This window comes from Trachinotus anak, unplaced genomic scaffold (assembly GCF_046630095.1).
Source record: "Trachinotus anak isolate AG129_WGS33_773 ecotype Australia unplaced genomic scaffold, CSIRO_AGI_Tana_v1 ptg000032l, whole genome shotgun sequence".
Classification (NCBI taxonomy): Eukaryota; Metazoa; Chordata; class Actinopteri; order Carangiformes; family Carangidae; genus Trachinotus; species Trachinotus anak.
The window spans coordinates 21,004,316-21,017,641 of NW_027273883.1; the positions used below are offsets into that span (position 1 = coordinate 21,004,316).

General features: G+C 38.1%; 1 long non-coding RNA gene across 1 annotated transcript in view; it reads left to right on the top strand.

Annotated features, from left to right (window-relative positions):
- LOC139613937 (uncharacterized) overlaps window positions 1-12,918 on the top strand; it is a 31,480-nt gene extending 18,562 nt beyond the window's left edge. Inside the window, exons 2-3 of the long non-coding RNA XR_011686850.1 lie at window positions 12,581-12,672; window positions 12,786-12,918. This is a non-coding gene — a long non-coding RNA (uncharacterized lncRNA). The remainder of the gene's footprint in view (window positions 1-12,580; window positions 12,673-12,785) is intronic.
- Window positions 12,919-13,326: the final 408 nt, after the last annotated feature.

A 13,326-nucleotide genomic window follows, 5' to 3' on the forward strand; every position in this document is an offset into this window, starting at 1 on the left:
AGCAATGCTAGCATTCAGCCAACTTGCGATAGCAACATTTGAACAAATTCATAACATCGGTGCCAGTGGGCTGGAACATTTGTTCAAACGAAGGGGAAAAAATCACGTTCAAACGTGACCTGTTTGAATTCAAAATTTACGGTCAAGAATCACAACAAACCATTTGAAGTAGTTTGCTTTTTTATCCAGCAGAGGGCTCCTGTAAACCTTAATGTGCCACTAGTCCCGATCAAAGTGGTGAACCAACCAAACAACAGACCGACTGACCATCAGACTTTCCATTGATGGAGTAACCCCGCTGGCGTGGCTAAAGTGTGAGATTTGTCAAATGCAGGGCGGCAAGAGTTAGATGGTCTTAGACTAGCAGGCCACCAGGACACCCAAGTTTTATATATTCTTTTTTTTTAAGTGTTATTTTGTTCTTTTTGGCTTTTTAATTAACCTCAGGCGTTTCCGTTGTTATAAAGGTTTCATCCCCCAGCAATTCTTCATCAAGGTGTCATGTCATTTATCTGTGCATATATTTGAATCAAATGAACTGCTGTTCTCACATGTTGACATAAGCACAACACCTTATGTCTATCCTCCTAAATGACACCAGTAGGTGCGTTGAAAATTACACCAACCACAGATACAAAGCTGTGGACGTGCTGTGTTGCACGTCGCTTTAGTCCCACAGCGCATCTTCACTAACCAAACCCAGATGTTGACAGGACGTGACATCACACTGCATAGCTCTCATATTTACACACCTGGTCCATTGCTATAACACTGATTCGGTTACAGCCTCATTATGAGTCTACCCTAAACACACATTCCCACACTACACAAGCTGAAAGCAAATTTCCCATTCATGTCAAAAATGCATTGGGAATATTGTTGATGTTCATTTGTACAATTTTCTATAATAAATGATATCAGTCACATGCAGTCAAGCTTTTGCAGAAGGATACCAAGAGAAGACACAAACTTAAGAGGTCATTTCTCAAGAGGTCATTTGTCAGGCAGACGTAAACACATTGTTTTACACTTTTGGACAAATCACCAGTGTTGTTTTTCTGGTGAGATGTCTCTGTTATAAAGGGCTGAGTTGAGAAACTCTCCAGCCTTTTCTGGCAAGTTGTAATTACTGTCAAGTGGAAAACTGGACTTAGTCGTTCTCCATAATGGATGTGGAGCATTGGACCCAGTCTCTTTGTTAGTCCATCTTTATATCACACATAAAATATTTCTCAGATACCACTGATAACCAGAGACAGGGCTTGTGAGAATCATATTATCTTGTCATTTCAGTGCTGACTGTGCTACATTTGGTAACACATGTGTCACTTTAGGACATCTGAGGCACGAGTGATCCAGTTTTGTTAAAACAAGAAAATAATGTGTTCATCACTGAACAGTCATGTGGCATTAAATGACCCAAAAGGAAATTGAAGTTACTGCAGAGCTCACAAGTTACTTATTAGTGATCCAGACTTTATTAAAGGAGACAACGCTGTTGATCACATGAGACATTTCCAGTTTGATTTCTTTGAGACTCATAATCACGAACATTAGCAAAATTCATCTTTTTTTTTTTTTGAGTTTCAGCAAAGGAGGTGGTTGTGCTCTTGTGTGACATTTTATAGAGACGCCAACTTTCCTTTTGTTTATGAATCAACCATCTCCATAGTGACAAAGGGAATATTGTCCATATCCAGAACTGATGTTGCAACATTTAATCCTCTGATTAAATTACTAGGGAGGAGCAGACAGAGCGGGGGAGTAAAGTTACTTTTATAAACATTTACTCTGGTGAGGTTGTATCTAACAGTGTGGAGGTTCCAGTTTTCACTAAGGAGGGTGTGCCCACCACTGAGATTTAACAACTTCAGCTCTGCTGTCATTGTTAATAGAGCATTTTTATTAGTACACCACCCCTACTTTCTCTGATCTCTCTCATTCTCTCATCAACTGAAAACTTCATATGAGAGTTTATCTGCAAATTAAAATTGCTTTGACTTTGTATTCTGTAAAATCCTGTTTTGTGTTTTAAAGCTGCAATAATCAGCATTTTTAATATAATCAATGGAACAGAGGAACATGGGTAGTATGAAAGTGGTCACTAGTAGTGGTGACCTAAAAGAAATTATCACCCAAAACACCCTTACAAAATGATATGCCAGGTGATCTGTTGTCACATTAGTCTGCTGCCCCCTAGTGGCTAAAAAAAATCTATCAGCTAATGCAACTTTAAGTTAACTTATTATATGTGTTCTGTCAGTATTGACACCGGCACAACTGAACATATTTAGATTAATTTTTCAATCAATGAATCAATTAGCGTTGAAATAATCTTGAAAAACACACGTGGCAGCATGCAAAAATCTATAAATAAACCTTAAAGGTTATGGAGATGTTAATAATGTAGTTGTGATTAAAGTAACTGTTGCAAGTTTGCAAAATGATCTCCCTCCTGAGGTGTTGCAGGTTAGTACATTTTCCATATATGCTGGCAGGAAATAGATGAGTAAACATGTGAAAGTACCTTTGCCTTATTTGGCCGACTGACAGATTAACACAGTCTTTAATTCTATTATTGTAGCTATTAAACTCTTTTTTAATACATATACACTTTTTTCTCACACCCACTTTTACTCCTACTCTCTCTCTTTCATTTACCTCACCCCCCCCCCCCCCCCCCCCCCCCCCCCCCCATCTCTCCGAGTGGGTTGTATACACAGTGTGGTTACAGTTTCCTCAGCCCATTAAACAGTATGGAACCAGTGTGAGTCCCTGTATTGTTGGTAGTGAAGGCCAGTCCTCTGAGGGGATTGTGTGTTATTGCACATATTCATCAGCATTAGGCAATCATGACAGAGCACTCCAGTGTGGTTTAAATACACATTCAGAGGAGCTGGCAGGAGGAGAAAGGAGATAGTGTGTACTTTGTATGAAAGCAAGTTTTGATCTAAACACAAGAAGTTAAATTTATGGTTATGATTACACTTGCATTTATAATGGCTGAGTTAAGGTTGTGGGTTTGGGAATTAATTGACAATAAATAATAGCACATCATCAGAAATATAGTGACATGTCTGTGTTTTCTTTGTGATGTCTCACACACATTTTCACACACATTAGCACCAAAAAAGAAAAGAAAAATCTCTAATGATTTTGTGCATTGCATGTCTGCATATATTGTATTTCATACATCCACATCATTTTGTAGATGTATGAAATTGTGGAGATGACACAAGAAAAGTGCTTGTACAAACAGAGACTGAAAACAGACTCCAGAGCTGCAACTATTAATGTAACTCTGATTAAACAACCAGCTGAAACATTGTGGCTATAATTAAAAGACCTATAGAAAAACTTTTTTGTCTTGATGCCATACAGTGTGGAAATGTTTCTCTGATGTAAACTATAAGAATAAATACTTTACTTTTGCCAATGCCATATGACATGAAAATCAGTTAGAAATTTGAAGACAATAAACTATCTGAGAGACACTGATACATAACAAAGGAAATATTCTGCTTTGAAGGAATAGTTTGACATTTTAGGAATTATTATTATACAGGGGCTCCCCAAGAGTTAAATGAGAGATGAAAATTGATACCACTCCCACATCTCCTGACTCTAGCTTCATAGTGAACAGATATGGTTTGTATCAATCTTCTCATCTAAGATTATTTCCTAAAATGCCAAACCATTTCTTTAAATCCAAAGGAACATTGAGTTGAATTTGCTCTTTAAGTGTAGTTTGATTAAAAGAAACAGGAGCTACAGCAACATTTTTGCATCAGTCACTTTTTGATGTGGCCTCAGTGTAGATGAGTCAACGGTAAAGAAAAAGAGAAATCCTTTAAATTACAGCCCCCTCTGGTTGCAGTGTGTGTTAGACAGCAGCTGAGTGTAACATGCAACTAATTATGAGTTTGAAGTCATAATTTTGTTAAGCAAAGGCTCAGATAAATTGAGCAGATTTATCTCTGCAAAGGTACATAAAACCTGGGGCCAATATTCAGAGACTTGAACTGTATTGTTTGTGAATACAGTAACAATACAGTGATTATAAAATAGACACTGTGTTGAAACTCTAATTGTTGCAAAGAAGCCAGATGTTACCTCACTGTCCCAATACTTTGTAATCCCTCACATTACGCCTCCCATCAGTTCTACCCTGGCTCTCTCTCTCATGGCTGCATACAGTGGACTGGGCTTCCATCCAGATCTATTTAATGGTCCACCATTCACACACGCACAAAAAACATAAACACAGGGACCGAAAGAAAACGTTTTCATGGATTCTGCCAAGTAGATTGTTTTTATGTTGCACCCATTTACCTCTGTATTAAAGCCATGCCCACTGACATTATCTCTGTTGTTTGCCTTTCAGGATATTCACAGAACCACAGCTGCATGTAAATTTTGTAACAATGCTTTTATTGTTATTACATCAATATTATTATACTAGGTTCACACAATGGCATGTTTGTTTGTTTTGTTCTTGTGCAAAGAAATTTAAGGTGGCTCACACCTTTAAAAAGTTAGGGGTCATAATATATTAGGCTCATAAATGTAGGCTCTTGTTTGTTAATTATGCAAAAGGATCAGTTCTATCACATTCATTTTTTTCTGTTTTTGCATAGTAACTAATGTGAGGATGTGTTGCTCCTTTAGATTAAGCAGGTAACTGACTGATTCATCAATTCTTTTAGTCATTTACCTAATCAGTATAAGTAATCACCTCACAATGGGTGACTGTCTATTGATGACCTTCATGGCCTGGATGTGTTACTCTGGGAATAAGAGAGTTGACCACACACAGAAAGAACCACACACAGAAAGAGCCACACGCACACACACACACACACACACACACACACACACACACACACACACACACACACACACACACACACAGACACACACACACACACACACACACTTGCAAAATTAAACAAACAAACAGCTTCTTTCAGGAAAAACCCAAACTAAGACTTCCCAACAAAGAAAACCAAATAATTTGACCCTAAATGAACGTTTTATATCTGATTCTTGATACTTCTGTGAAAGTAACTCACAAAAGTGACCGATCACCTCTCAACACTTCTTCAATTGCAATAGCAATTGTTCAGTTGTAGCTTTGCAGTCCTAACTAGACACTGTAGGACTGTAAAGCACAGAAGCACGAGACTGCATGTATATGGGAATATTAGTGAAATATACATTTTCATTAGCCATGTAAACAGCTTAGTAGGAATATTGTCTTTTTTGGAATAAGGTCAAAAACCAGAATATTTTGTGTATGTAAATGTAGTGAGTGTTTTTTTTGAAGTGAATATATGAAGACGAAAATAAAATATTTTAGATATACAATACTTCTGAACAAATTTGATGTTCAATATTTTTCGGAATTAGATTCAGTTACTGGGGTCAGATCTAACCAGCTCCGAACCATTAGCCCTCTGAATAGCCACAACTTCCATGCAGCTCAGATCTATGAATAGGCAATATAAAGTGTAAATTATTTTGAATTTCAGATTTTGTGAGTTTGTCCAAAAATATAGATTTCTATTATATCATTATAAAGCCACATGGTTGCTTATCAATATAATATAATATAATATAATATAATATAATATAATATAATATAATATAATATAATATAATATAATATAATATAATATAATATAATATAATATAATATAATATAATATAATATAATATAATATAATATAATAATATTGTTATGCCATTTAGAGAGGGAAAAATGAGTGCCACATTTTGCTTTGCATGATTTTATTCTCTCTTCCTCTTCAACGCCTGAACTTGCCTAGAGCCTGAACCAGTTGGAGCACATCTTGAGCTGATTCCAACCCATACTGATCATTGTGCTTTAAATATAAAGAAAAAATAAGAAAGACATTAACCAAAGACTCTATCTGGGTTATTGTGGGGGTTTTATATCTGGTCACTCCACTGAACATTTGTTTTTTCTAAGTTTGACCTTATGGTTTTAATAACATAATATAATATAATATTATTATTAGATCTGTCCTAGTAACTGAATTTAATTCTAACAAGTAGCCAGTATTTAACTGTTCAAGTTCTCATTGTTCAATTTCTTTTATAATAAATCAAATTTTAATGAAAATTGGTTCAGAAGCGAGTTACAAATGATCTTGAAGTGAAGTCTGCATCTCTAAATTGGATCTTGACCACTCCATCATGGTGGACGCACAGACACATGCTCTTGTCTACCTCTGTCTTAAATCAAGGACCCAGTTGTTCAAACATTACTCTGAAATTTGAGTGGTAACAATTAAATCTACCCACTAATATGTTTGTGCCATGCAAGAATTACAAGAAGCATGAGACCAAATGTGGTTGTAAACACTCAGCAAAATATTATTAAAGTTTTTATCGAGACATCAGCGTAGATAACACTAAGAAGCCGGACCCTCACAGATGCGCACACACTCACACTCGCTCACACACAGTCCTTTCTGTCTCTGTCTGTGACCACCCACCCACTCCCCCGGTCTCCGCAGGAAGTTACTAATCCGTCGGTCAGACTTGATCAAGATGTAAACACGGGAGGTGTGCCCCCTCTCCCAAGACCTCATGCTCCTGTTTCTGCCTTTTCACAATATGTTGGCCTGTCATTCTACTTAGAAGCAAATTACTGGCATCCAGGAATTATCTGACCCCCCAGCCCTAGCTGCATCATTAACTATGATCATTAGTGGCTTATCCACAGCAGAGCTCAGTGGATCTTGCTACAACCAAGACCACTTAAAAAAACAAAACATAGAACAAATGTATTATTAGGTAAGTCCAACTAAACCATGCTGGAAAGGAATTGTATTTTAAATTTGATCACATCAGTTTTTCATTTTGCATGAAATCTTAAAAATGCATTTTATGGCATAATTGCACTGGATGTGCAGTCAGTAGCAACAATGACATTTCCACAAGCCTCCAACCCAATGTGCATCACTGTCACACCACTGCTCTGCCTAATGGTGCCTGTGCTCATGAACGTATTCCCAACACATCCCTCATCACCTGTCATGGAAAATGTTGGATGCACTCAACAAATTTCAGTGCATCTTTGCACCGACTGTGTGCCCTAGTACATGGTGGACAAAGAAAAAACAAAAAAACATTAGAGCTTCATGACTTTTCTCTTCTTTGTTAACTAAGACTTTGCAGCAAACAGCTCCAAAGTGATGAAGTTTCCAACTTGTACACAAGGCCAACAACGTGTTGTAATATGTCTTAAAATCTCTTTTCGTATATATGTATTATATGTGTACATCATGTATCACTACATCCAAAATCTCTCTCTTGGCTGTCAGATGATGCTTTTACTGTTTTACATCATAACAGTGATCCACACAAACACTTGAACAAAGTCAGTGTATGGATATGAACTAGAGATATAGGTAAATATAGTAGATATCCATATTACTGCTAATATACACTGTCACAATGATTCACTTTGGTTTCAAAGCATTTTTTGAAGTATTTTGTGGCAAAAGACTAAGAATTTTGAGTCTTTAACTTGATTTATTACACTTCCTCCATGAACTGTATCTCTGTTTCAAAGTCAGGGAGCATGTAATTGGCTTAAGTGTTCTGGATGTTTTCTTAGAGACACTGGGGAAATAATCCAGCCATGCATCCTTACACATCAAAGGACACAATGAAAGATTGATAGAAAAGGAGAAATAGAGGAAGAGAAGCCAGTCGAATCACCATTATCATAATTTTGATTATTATTTCTAACTGGTAAAATGTCTTGGTGGTGTCCAGCTATAATTGGTATTGCGTATGGAGCTTAGTGATGATGACATAAACAATGAGACGCTGTGGGACTTATTCGTCAACTAGATAAAGTAGTACTAAAAGTGCTGGAGGATAAATGGTACTAGGGAAAGGGGTTAAAATCCTGAACTTGTATCCAAAATTGCGAGAATTGAAATTCAGGAGAGATTGTATTTAGCTTTTTTATCGCAGAAGGATTTTATTAATCCTGCAGCCAGTGCTGTGAATTTTTAACCGCTGTGAAAACCAGCGCCAATTGCGTACACTTAAACTAATGTGATATATTTTGTTTCATAAAATGCTTGAAGTGAAAATGTATCCACGAAAGGACTGGCGCTGTTACTAATGATCTCCCTGTAGAGGCAAAGTGGCCTCAGTGAACTCAGAGGGAAGTTTTAGCCAAGTGAAGCACACAAGTGCAGTTTAAAGTGTTGGACAGAACAGTCCAGTATGGTTTAAAGGGTCAGTTCTCCCAAATCACACAAACACATATTTTTTCACTTACTCCAAGAGGTTTCTGGTCATGGATATAGTATTGATTTTCATGGGGACCATTCTTCAGTTGAAGAGAGTGCCAGTAAAAACTGTTGACAACAAGGCCTGTAGATGATCCAGAGTAAGTGGGACAGTGTTTCTCAAAAGACACATTACAGCTGAGTTTTTGTTGGTGCTTGAAGCAGTGCAAAAAATATTCTGCTTGCCTCAGGTTTACTGGGATACCACTAGAGGTAAGGGAGAAAATGTAGGATTTTTTATTTTGATTTGGCCATCGGGGTTGTTAAGTAACAACCCGGCATTACACACTGTACTTGGCTCCACAATGTGCAACTAGTATAAAACCTGGCCTGATACTTTCACTGTAAATGGCCATCTCTGCAAGTCACAAAATGAATAATCCCTTTGTTAAAAAAAATATTCATTTGTTATACAGCAGAAGTATTGCAACAGCAACACAATATGATACACAATAACACTCACATCCATCTATTGGCTATCCTGCATATCCATACAGGGTCACGACGGGGCTGAAGCCAATCCCAGCTGACATTGGACAGATCACCAGTCTATCACAGGGCTGACATTTAGAGACAAACAACCAGTCACACTCACATTCACACCTACGGGCAACTTACAATCTCCAATTAACCTAATGTACACATCTATGGACTGTGGGAGGAAGCCACCATGCCTCCCACATACACACATACTTGCACACATAGAAATACCCATGATACCCAAATACCCAAATAAAAATACCCAGTTTTTTTCCAACACTAATGAATCACTAATAATGTATTTAAACCTATCAAGAGGTTTTCCCACAAAAGGTTGACCCAGCCAGAAACACTCAACATCTAAGGTGGCTGCAGTATCTCAATGATCATACATTTTATTTGATTTCTATGCCAGAGTCTGTCATGGCCTTATCATTCAGAGGATTAGCAGCTGGAAAACAATAGATAGGCTACTCTTAGACAAAGCTCAATTAACTGTAAACTTATTGGTGAATTATTTCACACATTTACATACACTAAATGTCTGGAGCTAGGAAGGCCGTGAACCATTTAGACCATTTTTGTTATCACCTTTAACACTATTTTGTAACTTAGAGTTCAAGACTTTTTGTATCAAGAACCCAAGTATCAGTTCCCCTATGTGGTCAGTATTCACTGTGCTATAGATCGGTTTCTGAGCGACAATCATGACATGTTCACACTGGCAAGGGGCTGAAAACGACCCAAAATGAGCTTATGAGAAGATCAACAGCAAAAGTAATGAGGTGAAAATATAATAATAGTGTATAATTGGCAATTAGCTGCAGTGATCTGGTCAAAGCCATGAATTTAATGAAGGTTGTGAATGGTTTTGCACTGAAACTGCAGGAGTTAACGCCAGTTTTAAAGTAAGACAACTCACACTGTTACTGTCTGATTAAGACTTTTTAATGAATATTGCTGATGTTTGTCATGCTGTGTGTTTGATGTGACTTTAGAGTTTCAGAGTGGGACATCTGGGATGCTTATAATTCAGAGAAAAAGGTTTAACAGGCATGCAGAGTCCCTTTTCATGATTTTGTGTGGCTGATCAATAAGACTGAATAAATTAAGCTGCAGGTGAAAATGTCTGTATATACCCTGTTATACATTGTGGAAATGAACTGTATACCTCAATGCTGTGCGTGTATTCTCTTTTGTTTGTACACAGGAAGCCTGTCTGTATCTGAATCTGAATATCTCACATTTTAATGTATAAGAATAATTCTGCCATAGAAATATTTATGTAAAAATAGATTTCAGATTGCAATAACTACAAAAGAGCTTAAAAACACTGTTTCTGCAGAGAGTCCTCTTACTGGACAGCTAAAGCAATATACTTGATTGATTTTGTGTCATCACTGACAGGAATAGAGATGCTCAACTGTAAATCTTGCACCTACAAAATGTGGAGCATTGAACTGTGGTATTGGGCAAAAGCGTTCAACTTTTTTGTTCAACTGAATTTTTGAGTGCACTTTAGAGTGGATGGATTTTCTCAGACAGTTAGACAGTCAAATAAATGCAGTAAATGTAGTGCACTATGTATTAAAATGAGTGATTTTAGATTTCAGTGAGTGAAATAGCAACAACTAGTCTTATCTAACACTAGCACTAAATTTGATTTCTTTCCCTAGATGTTATCTGCAAATATCAATTTTGATTAAATAACATATGGTACTGTTAGCTCATGTATCTAACAGAGGTAATAAATCCAGTCATACTGGATAAAAAAAAACAAAACAAAACTGCTAAAGGTAAGTAGCTTAGCACATCTCAGTAGCTGCCATCCTAGCTTTTGATTTTGGTGAAATTTAAGTGATTTGTTGAGGTGAAGATTCCTTTAAATCACATATTTAAATGTGTTAAATTGCAAACAAGATGTAACTGTATTTTGATCAAATAACTTACTTGGCATGAAGTCAATGTAGTCCTTTCAGTTCCCTTTCAGTTTGCTCCTCACTCTGTGTTACTGGCAAACACTAAGATGTCTGCTTACAAATTCACACACAGAAAGGTCAGGTTTTCATACAATTTTGACATTTTTCATTGAGCCACAGTAGGGTATTTTGTATAGATGTTCTGTTTGATTTGGTGGCTACACTCCACTGTTCACCTTGATCATCCAGTCAAGCGTTAACAGGTGGGTTATGCGTGCTCCTCAGAAATCAAACAGTATTCACCTGCTGTGTGTACATGTACTGCTTCCAGTGTGTCTGTGTGAGAGGAAGTGTGTCTGTTGTTTGATTGTGTGCTGCCTGTTCTTCCACATCACACAGAGCCTGCTAGAATTTAAAGCTAGCGGGCTAATTAGTACTTGGCCTTTGGTTTTTCTCTAACAACCCCATGGTGCTCTGTGTCGTGATTGGTTCTGACACTGCAGGCCAGCAGCTAATTGGATCAACACAATTACTCACATTCTTACCATGTTGAAGGTTTTTCTTCATGTGGTGGATTTCATTTGGAACCCATGAAAACACACAAACACATACATGCATTCATTGAGACTACGTACATACACATAAAATTTGTGCACAGTCAAGCATGTGCACACAATCTTCCTTATGCACACACAAATACTATTGTAATCTATGACCTACATCTTATTCTGTCGTCATACTTTTGGCTGATGAGTGTAAGCAGTTTGCAGAAAGTTGTAATTGTATATGTTGAGTAAGTAGAGACTTGAGGGGAGTTAAGATAAAGAGTCGGCTAAGTGCTTTGTTGACAGGCGGAGCTCATAGGAAATCCTGTTTCAACTTCAGTTTCATAACTGGAAAACCAACATGTCAAATATTTCACTACCTCTCTGTCCTGACTGTTTTTACAGCCCCTCACTTATGTATTTAGTGGTATTCCCCCCCCGGTTTCCTTTTTTCTTTCTACATTTTTGTGTTTTTGTTTTTACTCTTCCTCAATTTCTGTTGCTCTACCTCCCTTTCTTGCACTATGTGTTGTAGGTATGTATTTTTTTTTTTCAAAACCAGCAAACAGATTACAGCATATTTTGGAAAGTCCAGTCACTGGGAGAGACATTTATTAGTGGTTTGTAAATATTTCCTCTAGGGATTTATAATTCAAAATACAGCCTAATAAAAAAAAGCCCTCTAACAGGCTTTGCTATTGGTTTACCCCTCCAAAGCTCCATCTCAGCACCCTGAGACAGACTTTTGCACTCACCGCCCAATCAGCCGGTACTGACCGCACACCGCAGTCCTCTATAAAAACCCTGCATATGCACTGCTTAAATCCCTCTTTCACTCAGCCACTCTAAAGATGAAGATAAATGGTGATCTGGAAGATCTGGTGTCGTAGGAGAAGGATGACTTAAAAGGCTACTTCCATTAGTTAGACCTGCGAGAACTGTGTTCCAACAAACCAAGATCCCTGGGCCTTGGGAGGAGTATGACAAGGAAGACTACCACCATGTCTTCGGAGTAGGAGGACCTGGTGACACTTTTTCGATGATGACCCGTTCGCGCACCCTCTTGATGATCTCCCTGGCCACTTTGATGGCTTTCTGGACGGACTCACCCACCAGCACACTGCATTATTGGTAGAGGAGATCTTGGAGGTTCACACCATGGCAGCCACCTTCTTCAGGATGTCCCAAGTCTTCACCATCAATGCTCAATTAGTGTGGCTGGGTCTCTCCACCCTGAAAGAGGCTAAGTGTCATAAGCTGCTCAACATGCCACGGTTGACTGAGTCTCTCTTTGGTGCAGAACTGCAAGCGATGATTGACCTGCTGGAGATGATGACGAAGGCAGAAGCTGAAGACCCTGCTTCATCTCCAGAGAAGGAGAATGGATGAATGGTAGGTGAAAACCTAAGAACCTTTGGCAGCTTTTCTATGACACACCAGCCAGACAGGATGAATTAATTGAAATAACCAAATGTCAATATTTTCCTCAAATTCTATTCTCACAGGTGGGTGGAGGACTTGGCAGTGGCAGAACAGGCCATTGAGATCTGGCCATCTTAGAGATTTATTGACGGCCAAAAGAAACTCCCAAAGAGCAAGGTGCCAACATCAGCATTGTATATCATGGTCAGAGAGGCTTTTGGTAACCCCCTTTCTGAAGCCAAGTTAAAGTTTTTTGTCTATGTGGCAGGGAAGTTCAAACCATTTCTTGAAGCTTTTCAAAGCAACGCCCCTATGGTGCCTTTATTGTCAAAAGAGCTTCAATCCATCCACAATTTTGCTTTCATGCTCCATGAAGAGGAGAGAAAATCAAGACAATTGCTCAAAATCGATGTACTTGACAAAGCACTGCACGTACCAGTAAAAGAGGTTGACATGGGCTTTGGCCACCATGTCAACCTCAACACCATTAACTGCTGGGTCAGCAGCTCAAGAAAGAATGCGTTGCCTCCCTCTCTGCAACCGCAAAGAAACTGCTGGACAAATGCCCACTGCATTATGCTGCTGTAAGACACATGGGTTCCCTTGATCCAGTGACCATGATCA